This window comes from Passer montanus, unplaced genomic scaffold, assembly GCF_014805655.1.
Source record: "Passer montanus isolate IOZ18808 unplaced genomic scaffold, ASM1480565v1 scaffold1, whole genome shotgun sequence".
NCBI classification, from domain to species: Eukaryota; Metazoa; Chordata; class Aves; order Passeriformes; family Passeridae; genus Passer; species Passer montanus.
In genome coordinates, this window is record NW_024356504.1 from 16,739,783 (window position 1) to 16,752,381 (window position 12,599).

A 12,599-nucleotide genomic window follows, 5' to 3' on the forward strand; every position below is an offset into this window, starting at 1 on the left:
CTTGTTTCGTGTACACACCAGCTACAAAATGCATCTCAGCCCTCCTGCCTCAGACCATCAGCTGATCTTTGCTCTCAAGCTAAGCCATCCTACCTGTGTTTTCTGGGTTTTTGGGGATAGTCGTTTGCTGTGGGGCACTAAGCCTTCTCTTGCCGCGGTACACGGTATTAGCTAACAGAATATCTTGGACTAAGCAGGCCACTCATCTGATCCAATATGTCATTTTTCATGTTCCCATAGAAACTTAGATTAATCGCTCATTCCTGATGCATTTCTTGTACAATATTGTCATTTTGATGCTCTTTTGCTGCTAGTTTTGAAGGCAGTTTCAAATCCATTCAAGGAAATAGAGCCAACTTTGTGCTGCTTTTTAGCAGCAGGTACTTTGCCTATAATGAGGAAAATCTCATTTTACAGAATTCTTGCAAGGTAAAGAAAACATAGCTTCATCTCCTTAATGAGAGCTTTCTTATTCAAGAGCGCTTGACTGTAAAGAGTGCTATCCACAATGGTTAGTGTGGAGAGGAAACCTTAAGTAGAACATGCTATTGTGGCCTTTGAGCAGTTCCCATCTCCTCTATTCAGAAAGCAGAGTTAACTGAGGATAGCAAGAACAAACTGTACATGCGCTTGAGAAAAAGAACTTGACTTGGCAAGTTGGCATAAGTGTAACACAATATATTACCACTTTCTGCTGGGCTTATTCTCTTACTGTCATTGACCAGATCTGTTCAATGGCTGCCATTTTCAGTTGCAAGTAGAAGAAATCCCAAATACACCCCCCCTCCCCTTTTACTTTCCAAGAAAGACAGTTTATGTAATCGATACTGGGTCTGTCTAGGAAGCTGTTCCGAAATTTGGGGGGTGGGGGTGATGCAGAGGGAAGAGTGAGGGCTGAAGGATGAAGGAACAAACATTAGACCTGACAAAGCTTGAAATATAAAACAAAAAAAGCATCTGCGAGGCATAATAAAACAAAGTGTATATACGTGTTGTTCTCACAGAGTATTTGGCTGAGCCCGGGCAACGGGAAAGCATGCATAGCTAACGCTCCTGACTGTGTGAAACCCTTTGTATACTCCAGAGTCTCTGCAAGAGACCTTGATTACAGAGTTTGGCATGATACCCAATACATTTTTTGGAATGGTTTCTTGTCCATCACTGACACTCGTAATGAGAAATTTATACACCATCCAAAGCGGATAAATTAATTTCAAACACTTTTGACTTGGGTCAACAATGGCTATTGGCAGTGCCTATTATTTGCCTTTTTATTAAAAAAAAAACAACAACAAAACAAAACAAAGAGGAGAAATTGCTCTTCTTCACGGTGATAGCATGGTAAAGACCCCAAGTACAGTGGAGATAGAATCTTGGCAAGCACATATATAGGTCAGGATAGATTATTTCACTTTTCAATGTAAATGAAAGTAATTTTCTTCAGTATGAACAGTTTAATAAATTCCCAGGATGGTTTTCATTAAGAAATTTGCATATTGGCTAGTGTAAAAATTTCTGAAAGCAATCAGTTGGCAAAAATAATTTGATTCTACTTCTACTTTCCCAATGCAGTTAATAGTCAAGGAATGAAGTATAAATTAGCTTTTCCTTTGAGAACTCCTTTTAAAACTTGGATGCTTAAGTTAGCCTTTTAAAGATGATAATTGTGCATATTCTCATGCAGATACACACACCAGAAATGGGGAAAAGGCATTAAAACACACCTACACACACACAGAAAAAAAAAAGTGGATTGGAAGCAAACAAGAAAATTGCTACATCTCCGTGGGAGATATTGAAATTATGGGGACATACAGATAAATTACTGGTAAGTTCCCATTATGTGCAGCCAAATTAGAAAATTTACTTAAATTCTTTAAGTCAATGTAAATTCCAGGGTTTTGACTTATCTTAGACCTTTTCTGTGTGTTTTATTTTGTACATGCAAGGTACATGGATTTATTGAAGGCAAAGCCCTGTTTATATACCAGAGGAATCCAAATGCAAGAATCTGCTAGCTTCTAAAATATAACTAGAGAACTTGATGTAAATAAATTCTTTCCGTTTTCAGAGCCATATGATAAAAGAAAAAGCATAATGCCAGTAAATATTAAAAGGTGAAAAATAAAAATAGGATATGGATTTTAAGGAAATGTAATATATGACAAATAATCAGTCAGGATTATGGAGTGTGAACACAGATGATACTACATGTGCACTTTTATTTTGTTGTGTTTCAGTTAGCTTCTTTGTGCAGGAACTGTTTATGGTTTTGATTTAGGCTTTTATGCCTGAAATTTCGGCCGTGTTGCAATAGGAATGGCAAAAATGGTATATGTGATTTTTCTGAGAACTGCTTTGGAGGCTTTTTTCCCCCTTAAAAAGGCCGAATTCCCTTTTATCTCCCTTCTTACCTACCTGCTTCCTTTGTGCAAGTAGGATTGCCGGAGGAAGGCGGTAGCTCTGAGTGCCTCGGCGGTTTGGGGTTGGAAGGATGCTCCATGCAGCTGATACGCTGGCTGCACTGTGCATAGTGACAACTGAAACACGAATCCTGGGATGCTGTGCTGGTAGGTCCTGATGGCATCGCATGGACACCCATTATTAGGGAAGAACCAGAGCAGGTTTTCAGATGAGCTCAGACTAGATGATCTAATGGTCCCATCTGGCCTTAAAATCTGTGAGTCTATGAAAGACAGTCCTGCAGTTATAAGCATTTTAGAACTGTCAATTCCAGATTTACTTCAGTGTAAGAGGCAATTGCTTCCATGCTGAAATGCTCAGTTATGAATTATGTGCACGGCGGCATAAATGCTCTATAAAATAGAGATATGCAGTGTGAGCAAGGCACAACAAAGCAGAGCAGTAATTGTAATAAGAATGAGGAGAGATGATGCTTATATTTGTAGAAGGCAGTTGTTTGAAAGAGATTTGAGAAAGGAGTAGAGTGTATTTGGGAAAGAAGAAAGAATGCATTCCTCCAAATATGAAATATACTAAAGCTGCAAAGCCAAAGAAAGAGAGAAAGAAGTGGCAAGAAGAAAAAGGGGGTGAGCGAGATAGCAACAAAAAGGACCAAGAGTAGCAGACAGTGAAGTTGCAGGATACAGAGGATGAATACAATTTGTTTATTCAATCCCTTTATCATTATAGGACTGTGCTTGTATGTCACAAGCTGTCAGTGGTTCAGCTGCTATGTTTTCTTCAACCCCCCAGCTAAAATATAGGAAGGGAGAGAACTGGGATGGGGGGAAAGGTGGGAGGTGAGGGAAAAGTATTTTTTTGGTTCTCCTTGTTAATGGAGCTGGGTGTTGGAGGGCATGCTTGAAGTACAGGTCCTGGGGCAAAGAGGGGCCCTGGCAAGTATGTGGCAGCTCATCAGAAAGAGTTGACTGGCTAGTACTGAAAAGAAGGGCTGCAGGTTCTTTTCCCCAGCACCCTCAGGGGAGGGTTCTGTAGGCACAGTTGTATTGTAGTCATGTGCAGTTGTATTTGTCAGTCTCACTCTGTTCTTAGTTTTTGTTTTTATATTTGAGATCAATATTCAACTTTTTGTTGTCCCTGAGTATCCCAGTGCACTTCTTTTTTTAAATTTTTTTTTTCCCCAATATACTGTGGATTAATATTAAACATGCCGAGAGGGAACAGTCTCCTTGGTGGTACAGATGTCTGTAGCTGAACTGTTTCCTCAAAAAACTTTTCCAAACAGCTCAGCAGCCACTCTGCTCTTGCAAACACAGCAAAGCCTGTGCTGGAAATACTTATGCTCCTGAAGCAGGCTGCACAATTCTAACAAATAGAAAAATACACTTTATTGAGATGATAATTTCTTTCTGCAATCTCAACAATTTTGATGAATTTTTGCTGTAAGATTTAGTGGTTAGAATAGCTTTTTCTGAGAGAATGAGGTTATTTTTTCTCTGGTTGTCAACAGCTTTCACCTGAGATGCTGGAGATGGTTTAAGACAGTATTCCTCTAAACTCACAAAATCCTAAGCCTTATTCCTTGAACTAATCAAAGGAGCGTGATAGTCACTTGACTGTTATCTATGATACAGTATCTTGGGGTTTTTTTCTTCAAAAACAGTGAAATGGCCAGAATTTGCATAGTCAAATATTTGTGCTATTTATTTTGTTTTGTTTATTTTGCAAACCACTTGTTTCCTCACCAGTTCCTAATTCCCATATCTCTGTTTGGCTCAAGCAATAAGGAAAGGTGCTATAAGGTGTGGCATGGCAAGGATGGGATTACGATTTTATTACCATTTTCCCCACAATCACAGAAAGCAGAAGTTGATTATCTTGTAATTGGTATCTCTCTCGGGTGATGCATTTCTTAAATCCTTGTATGTGATGGCACTATCCAGTTACACTGAACAGACTACCTGCTGATTGCTGCTTCTGGGGTTTACTGATAATGCTGAATGCCGAAATCTTTTTTAACTGTAAGTGGAAGAATTAATTTCCACTGTCTTCATTTACTTTCTAGTGACAGTTAACGCTGTATCTAGATTTCATTGTTTCAAAGCGTAGATACTAAGAAATCTCTTCAGAACAGAGCAGACAGGATTTGCTGGCACTTTTTACCTGTTGCTTTGATGGGACAGTGAATTATTTTCTTTCTAGGTGAATATTTTTGACTTGCTGTTAATTCTTAATAAAGCAGCCAGGTTTTACCATCAGAGGCACTTTCCCTTGTGTGTTTGGAGATGGATGTTACCTCTAAGGTCAAAACTGCGTACAGATTTCTTTGGTGTTTCAGATGTTCATCCAGGGATTTTATCTTGGGCTTTTTTGCAACCTAGCTGACAGAACGCTTTTTGTTTCCTTTGGGATAATAAATTCTCTCAGTGTTATTTCTCACACTTTTAATTTTATTTAAAATATAAGATAACCAATGGGGAGTAAGTAGGGCCAGGCACATTCTGACCTGGTGTAAGGCGTAGAGTGCAACTATTTACTGGCGAGCAGTGGCAGAAGTGAAACGGGCCCCAAAAGATTCCCTCTTACAAGTTGGCTCCCTGGCACGCCTCCTCCCCTGGCCGGAATACCACAACCCATGCAGCTGCTTGGTTGTGAACTGGGGTGCTCCTGACGGGCCGGGCAGGGCTTTGCTAGTAAACAGTGAGTGGTGGGGATGAATGGGGCTGGGGGATGGGGTGGGAGGGGAAGGGAAGGGGGCAGTGATATATTCCTGCCGCCGGGAAGCAAAGCGGAACCATGCGCCGGGTATCATTGCATAACAGATGATGTATTGTACAGCCTGTACCCTCTCCTAAAGAGCAGAGGTGGGCACGCCAAGGAAGGCTTGAGCCTGGCTCCTGGTGAGTGCCTGGCTCTGGCCTGCCTCCATGGCTGTGAATAAAGACAAGTTAAGGAAGAGGCAAAGGGAGCATGCTGGCATCGCCGTACTCCCCGTTACTCACAGTAACGAGATTGTTGTGAGGGTGAAACAAAGCCTTGCTGCAGGCAAGGGACGGGCTTTTCTTGCCACAGAGTGGAAAGCCCGGGAGACCTGCTCTCTCCAGTGTCTCCCTGCACATCTCAGAGCCTCCTCTTCCCCAGGCAGAAGGGTGGGAGGTCTCCTGACAACATTCCTTCAAGGGAACTCCATTCCATGGGAACTTACTGCCTTTTACCCCTTTGGAACCCTAAACACCGTGCTGCTTTCTAGCACCACGTGCAGGCTCTAGCAGCTACTGCCACCTCAGCCCAGGGCAGCAGGACCAGTGTGCCGCTCCTTCCTGCACAGCTCAGACCACAGCTGTCTCCAGATCAGGGTTTGCAAAAATGCAGCTCATCTTCAGCCTTTAAACATTTAGCAATGAGCAGAAAATGGGTCTGTAAAAAAAATCCCAACAAGATAGAATACAGAGGGGATGTCTTTTCCCTCTTTGTGGCAGATCAAACACATTTATCTAAGGTTTTAATTTCTTTTCCTTTCACATCATAGTGAGGATCTTCAGCAGGGAACGGAACAGCCGGGTGATATATTTTTGGGTTATAACTTGAGAACAAAAGCTCATTAGGACTCAAAGATTTTATATGGATAACACCACCCACGGTTACTTTAGATAGGGTAGAAATGTTTTTATGCTTTAGGGCACAAACTAGCTATTAAATTACTAGGAACTACAAATATCTACTAGACATATCGATGGGAGTGCAAGCAGAACGCAGAGTACTACATAAAATAATTACATACAGCACAGCTAATATTAGATCACATGAAAGTACATGACTGTTCTATAAAAATCATTTGCCTCTCCGTATTGGGCATTGATTGAGGGTGGCATTGGTGTTGTACAGGGAGATGCTGACCTAGCTTTCAAAGAGTCAAAACCTTGTAGCCTCTGCCAGCATTTCTCGGTACGGCTGTGCCACTGGAACTGCCAGAGGAGCCAAGTTTCCTCAGCTAGAACAAGTCCTCTCTTTTCTGTGGCTAGGTGGGATGTAGGAAACCCAAATGAGAGGGGATGGATTATCCATCATGCTGAGGATCCACCAAGCAAGCGTGTCCTTGACGTGTGAGCCTGAATTGGGGTCGGTGACAAGGACAACTCTGACATCATATGAGTCATGTGAGGAGGGAGGGGTGTCGCTGCCTCCTGACGGGGGGACGCATCTGTTCCACGCTAGCTCGTGAGATGTGAAGAGGTTGCAGTGCTAAGATGCACATAGGGAGAGTGGGAGTGTGCCGCTTAGCAGGGCTTTTTTGAGTTTGGGAATCTCATCGGAGCTGCCTCTCTTCTGCTCTGTGATTCCCACCCCTCAGGCGCAGGTGGTTGCTGGACCAGTGCTGGCATGGTGGCAGAGGGACCAGGGGCCAGGCTGGTGGGGGAGAACACTGCAGGAAAGGCAGGGCCAGGTTTCCCACCTCTGTGGGACTTTGGAGGTCTGTGTGTTGTCCCTCAGGGGTGCCTGAAGGATAAAGGAAGAAAACCTTAAAGAAGGTCTTGTAGGGTTCATCTCTATTAATTCGAGGGCATATAGACGTTGGAGTAGCTGGCTGCCTGGTGTTCCCACTAGAAAAGGCACACTTTCATTTGCTAATAATTTTACTGAGCTGAGAAGTCAGGGCATGTGTACAAATGACACTTTCTAAGCTGCCATGTCTTTCCCTTTGTGCATCAGCCCTGTGCACTCTGTAAGAAAACATTCTTCTGAAAAGACCTAGTATGTGAACTTATAATTAAGATCACCTAACAAGTGACTCCACTGACAAGTGGGGTCAGTTCTAGCTGCAGAACTGTAAATATTTAATTTTCTGACTTATTTCTTCAGCTTTGTTACGTGGTGGCAGAGAGCTAGGTCCTGGGAAAAGGTGGTGAAATGAAACGTCTTCCCTCAAGTACTTTAGGTGTGTGCAGTGAGCAGACACACGAGCTTTGCTGATAGTTACAGTTAGGTTTGTATTAGTTTTTAAAATATTTTTTGTGGTTATTACCTGCAAGTTAATAATTTTGAAGAAGACAAGATGATGGGCAGCATGGGGAGGTCATCAGGGTATGTGTTTGCAAATCTAACAGCAGGAGTATGCTGAGGTCAGTCACTGTATGCCAACTGAAGTGCAGTGGTTGCAAGAGGGCAGTTCTGGTATGAAAAGGTTAAAAAAGCAAAGGGAAGTGATGAGATATTACATGCTTAGTCATCTGAAGAAAAGAGAGCTGATGGGGAAAATGTAAAGAAAAGCTGATACGGTCTAGCAAGGGATGAAGAAAAGACCCTTAGAAAGTTCTTGGTGGATGTTGAATTGAAACAGAAAGAGAGAGAATTTGCCATGGGTTCAAGTGGATATTAAGCAACCTGCATACAGAGGGCAGTGGTTTGTATTTCTGCCTGAGATTAAGAAATAACAAGGTGTAGAGGAAGTAAAGAGGATAATACAGATGTTGCTGGGAACTACTGTGATAATTCCCCTGTTGTGGATAACTGGCAAAATCTGAAGGCAGAGCCCTCAGTATTTGCATGCAAAATGAATAAATGAATGCCACTTGACTTCAGGTGCTTGACCACCACAGGCATGTGAGTACAGAATGGAACCAATTGGTCCATGGAAGTAAAAAGTCCTACTCCCCCAAGCATGGGCAGTGACTTGGGGATGCTGTGTGCAGACTTAGGGAGCAGCCATGCCTGCATCCTGTCTGTAGGGTTTCTGTTCTGGTTAGGGCCTGAGAAGTGAACTTCAAGGAGAAAAACATTTGAAGGGGAACTTGACCCAGTGCAGCTGTATTTGCTGTAGTATCTGCTTGTACTCTGCAAGACTCTGCCATAGAAAACTCATACCTAACAGTCATTTGTATACTTTATTTTTTTAGTGTGAAATTTCTCTGCCAAATTTTCCTTGGGAGCATAAGCTGGAAAAGTTTTGGGTACAGCTGGATAGTACAAAAGCCACAATTTATATCTTATCAAAATCAAGAAGGAATTTTGTGGACCAAGTGAAAAGACAGATGTGCAGGGCTGGGACTTCGGTCCAGCTGAATTTCAGGGGTTGTGTATAAGTGCAAGTATGATAGCGTCTCACAAAAAAGACTCAGTTTTGTGTATTGGAAATCTCACTGAGCTCTGCTCTAAAGCCAGCATCATAAGTACTGTGAAGTGCAAGTATGATAGCTTCTCAAAAAAAAAGACTCAGTTTTGTGTATTGGAAATCTCACTGAGCTCTGCTCTAAAGCCAGCATCATAAGTACTGTAATGCTCTAACACCCAGTAGCCCAGCTCGTACTGGGACCCTGTTGCTCTTGGCAGTTGTCACACAGGGTGAGAACCAAATCCTGATAGATTGCAGACAGCATGGAATGAACAAGTGTGCTTCTGATGTGTCCTAGTTCAAAGAGCAAGCCAGTGGAATTCCAGGGACTTAGAGCCTACCTGATTATGGGGATTTTCTATTTGTATCTCTTGGGGTTTTAAGCACATCTTTGGCCCTTAACATGCATATTTCCCCCAGTCTGCTGCTGGTGCCCCATTGTGCACCTCTACATATCGTAAGAGAGAGGAAAATTACTACAAGTTCAGCCTGCTCCACTTGGAGAGGGCCACCCCATGGTCTATTCCAACAGCTTCCTCCTCCCCAGCAGCCCATCACAGGCTGCTTCACCATGCTGGCTTAGTAAACTGATGCAATTTACTCCTATTTTCTTTAGTGTTTTGTTTTTGTTTTCCCTTTTCTATTTCCTCAAAGGAAAGCCCCTAAATATTGCAGTATCATTTATAAAATTCCTCCTTCTCTTTCCCACTTTCTCTGATTTTCCTTGCTGCATGTCTTTGGGTCTGGACTGGATACTTATCCAGGAAAATGCTGGAAACATTACCTGCAAAGTGGTCACAGCCACAGTAAAATGTGAGAGAGCAATTAAGGTGTTTGGACTTGCTTCTTTTCTTATACAAAGATCTTTCAAACAAATAGCCTTGAGAATTTTGTTATATTTCAGTCCTGTATGGAGCCCTAAAGTAACCCCCATAAAAATATAGCTTCTGCTTTAATGGCTCTCCCAACACTGATTTTCTTATTAATCTCCCTAGCAATACTTACAAAAATGCTTGACTGTGGTTACGCAGATTGTCTGATGTGATCACTAGCAATTATGCTAATCACAGTCTTCTCACAGTTCTTTCCCATCTGTTTTATCCACCTATGGATACTTAGAGTGATATAAATGATAAGAGAGGCTCTGATCACATCATGCTTTCATTTACTAGTTGATGTATGACCAAAGATTTTGCATATATAGACTAGGTAGACGACAAGGAGTGAGAGAAAGGAAGTTACAGAGTACTACCATTTTCTATGGAAGAGAAATAAATAACTTTCCAGGGATGCCTGTGGCAGAGCTGTAGATCTATGGCAGGCCTTTGGAAAACCTTTGCCTACAGGTATGAAGCCATGTAGGCTGAGCATCACTTAAAGGGAGTGTAGGGGGGAAGACAGCCTCTATGCTGTCATTTACTGAAACTGGAGAGAGAGGAATGCAAGGGCAAGGAGCAGATTTTGTTTGCCTGACCCTCTGATGTCATTAGCTGTAGGTGGAGGATAATGAAACATTGTTTTCTTTGTTGAAGAACTGCAGTTTGCCAAGTGCAACTGGGTTAGTGAAGACACACACTATTCAAAATGCCAGCCTCGAAGAGAGAGGCAGTGCAGCTGGCACCTACCCCTGAAAGCAAAGGGAAAGGAATCCTTTTTCCTACAGGGAGATCTCAGTCATCCTCCACTCTACAGCATTGCTTCTGCAGCCCAGCGACAGTGCTGCCTCTCAGCATCTGGGGAGAGAACAGGATGACCAACAGGGCATGTGGCTGTGATGTGTCTAAAATTGTTAATGTCAGGGCAGTAAAGCCTACTTTGGGGGAGGAGGCTGAAGACTCTGCAGTGGCGTTTTGGCCTGAAGGTCCAGACTGGTGAGAGCTACATCCCTGATTACTCATATGGGGACTGCAGAGAAGGGGCACAACAGGACTAGATAAGAGGACAACATATTTTTGGGTGGTAAAGTATATCCTCTCAAAAGCTCTTGGCAGCTGAAAAGAGCTCTGTGCTTTCGCACCTCAATGCCTCACTAACCTCCGATGCGACAATGAAAGAGATCTCAAAGAAGCACTTGTGTGTAGGATATTGCACTGCTTCAGGAAACTGAAGCAAAGGTTTATGACATGAATTGCTGTGGTGAATGGCAGTAACTTGTTTGGAAAGTAATGGCATGCTCCTTTTTCCCTTTCATAAATTTTTCCTATCTTTATGGGGAGACTTAGTGCTTGGGAGAAATGAAGTGTGGCCAGTAAAGCCTGGACAAGGAAACTGCTGGAGTTCCCAGGTGGAGATGGGATCTGCTGCAAAGTGGAATCCTTAGTATGTCAAAAGTGTCTCAAATCCATGAAAAATGCTTTAGTACCTATTTTTCATTACATTTGACTGTGCACAAATGATGAACTTTTTGAAACAGGAAATGTGTTTTCATTATGTGTATGGACACACCTATCAGACTGGGGCCCCAGCTCTGACCTGAGAGTGTAGATGCTACCTTGATAAATGACAATTACTTTTCTGAGAAACTTGGATTAATCTTGCACACAAAAAACCACAGCAGCATTCACTTGGAGATCATTTATGGCCATTGGAGAAAAGATCATGCTTTGGTGGAATATTACCTGTCAGAAAAGAACCCCTAGACCAAGAATCTTTCAGGGCTTTATATGACATTCAGTAAAATCATATCCGTCAGGAGATGCTTTCCTGCAGCAGATCCAGGTCCATGTCCCATTTCCGGCTAATACAACACACAATGGGACCACAGATTTTGAAGGAAATAAATTCTTTCCAAGCAGTTGTCGAAACTGTTGAGTCTAGGGAAATATATAGAGATGGATGGGATATGTCATTCTTAGAGGGATGAGTTATTTAAAGCTAGTCTGGGGTATGCTATTCTTAAAGGAATGAGGTATTTATTAACAGACTTACATATTCCTGTAATGATTCCAGTGAGAACAATGAAAATTGTGACCGAGTAAACATAAATTTAAAGTTAACTTAAGCTTGCAATTTTCAAAAGCACTTAATGTTGACCTAACTCTGAGCCCTTCAAAGTCAGTGGAAGTTTTATGCCTTGTGTCAGTAGGAAGAAAATTACTCTGATAGAGAAAGCTTCTGAAATTATGCTCTAAATTGATAAATAAATACTTTCACTACATTTCTGATATACCTCAACAGATACATATTATTCTAAGAATGGGATTTTTCAAATGAGTCTGACGCTTCCCTTAAGAATAATAGAATTTAAAAAAAAATCTTAAACCTCTTTATGGTAAGGAATATGTCTTCTCCATCTTACAAAAAGCTTATGGCACCAAAGCTTTAACAAAGTTTTAAACAATTTAAAACTAACAGTGTTTTCAAATTAATTTGTTAAAAGTCTAACTATATATTTGAGTAATTGCATATCATATATAGTCTTAAAATAGTGTCTGGGTATTTAAACAAGCCTTAAGATACTCAGCTGATAGTTAAATCCATAACATATGCCCCACCTGGAAAATATGGCTCTGAAATAGCTGTTTGAAATTAAATTTCCATGTGAAGTCTGCATATTTTGGGCCTCATCTCCAGCTGGAATACTAAGATTAATTTCTTTGAGAGTTAACTCTCTTACCCCAGCAGAGCATTGCATCCCAAACTTGTTTTTGTCCTTCTGGTTAGCTGTGATTTGATCAGTGAACACTGGGAAATATGTAAGATAGAGTAAAACCGAAGTGGCTTTAAGGGGAAACTTGTGAGTGAAATCTTAGTGCTCAGAAAGTCAATTGGAGTTTTGCCACCAATTGACATGGGGTCAGGATTTTATCCCTTAACTTCTCTAATGTCTTTACTTTTGATGACTTGCTATCTAAGTCTTTATGATACACTAATGCTAGTTTATATGTTCTGAAATACAGTGCCTGGTAAAATGTAAGATGTAAACCTAGTAGAAACCTCTAGTGTGTGTTTCTGTTCTGTCTTCTTCAGGCATTAAAGCATGTGTCTTTTTGGCTACTGCTCTGCTGGAGCTGAAACTTTCCCAAAACTCACAGCTAAGCAGTTCAGTGTGTGTTGCATGGGACAG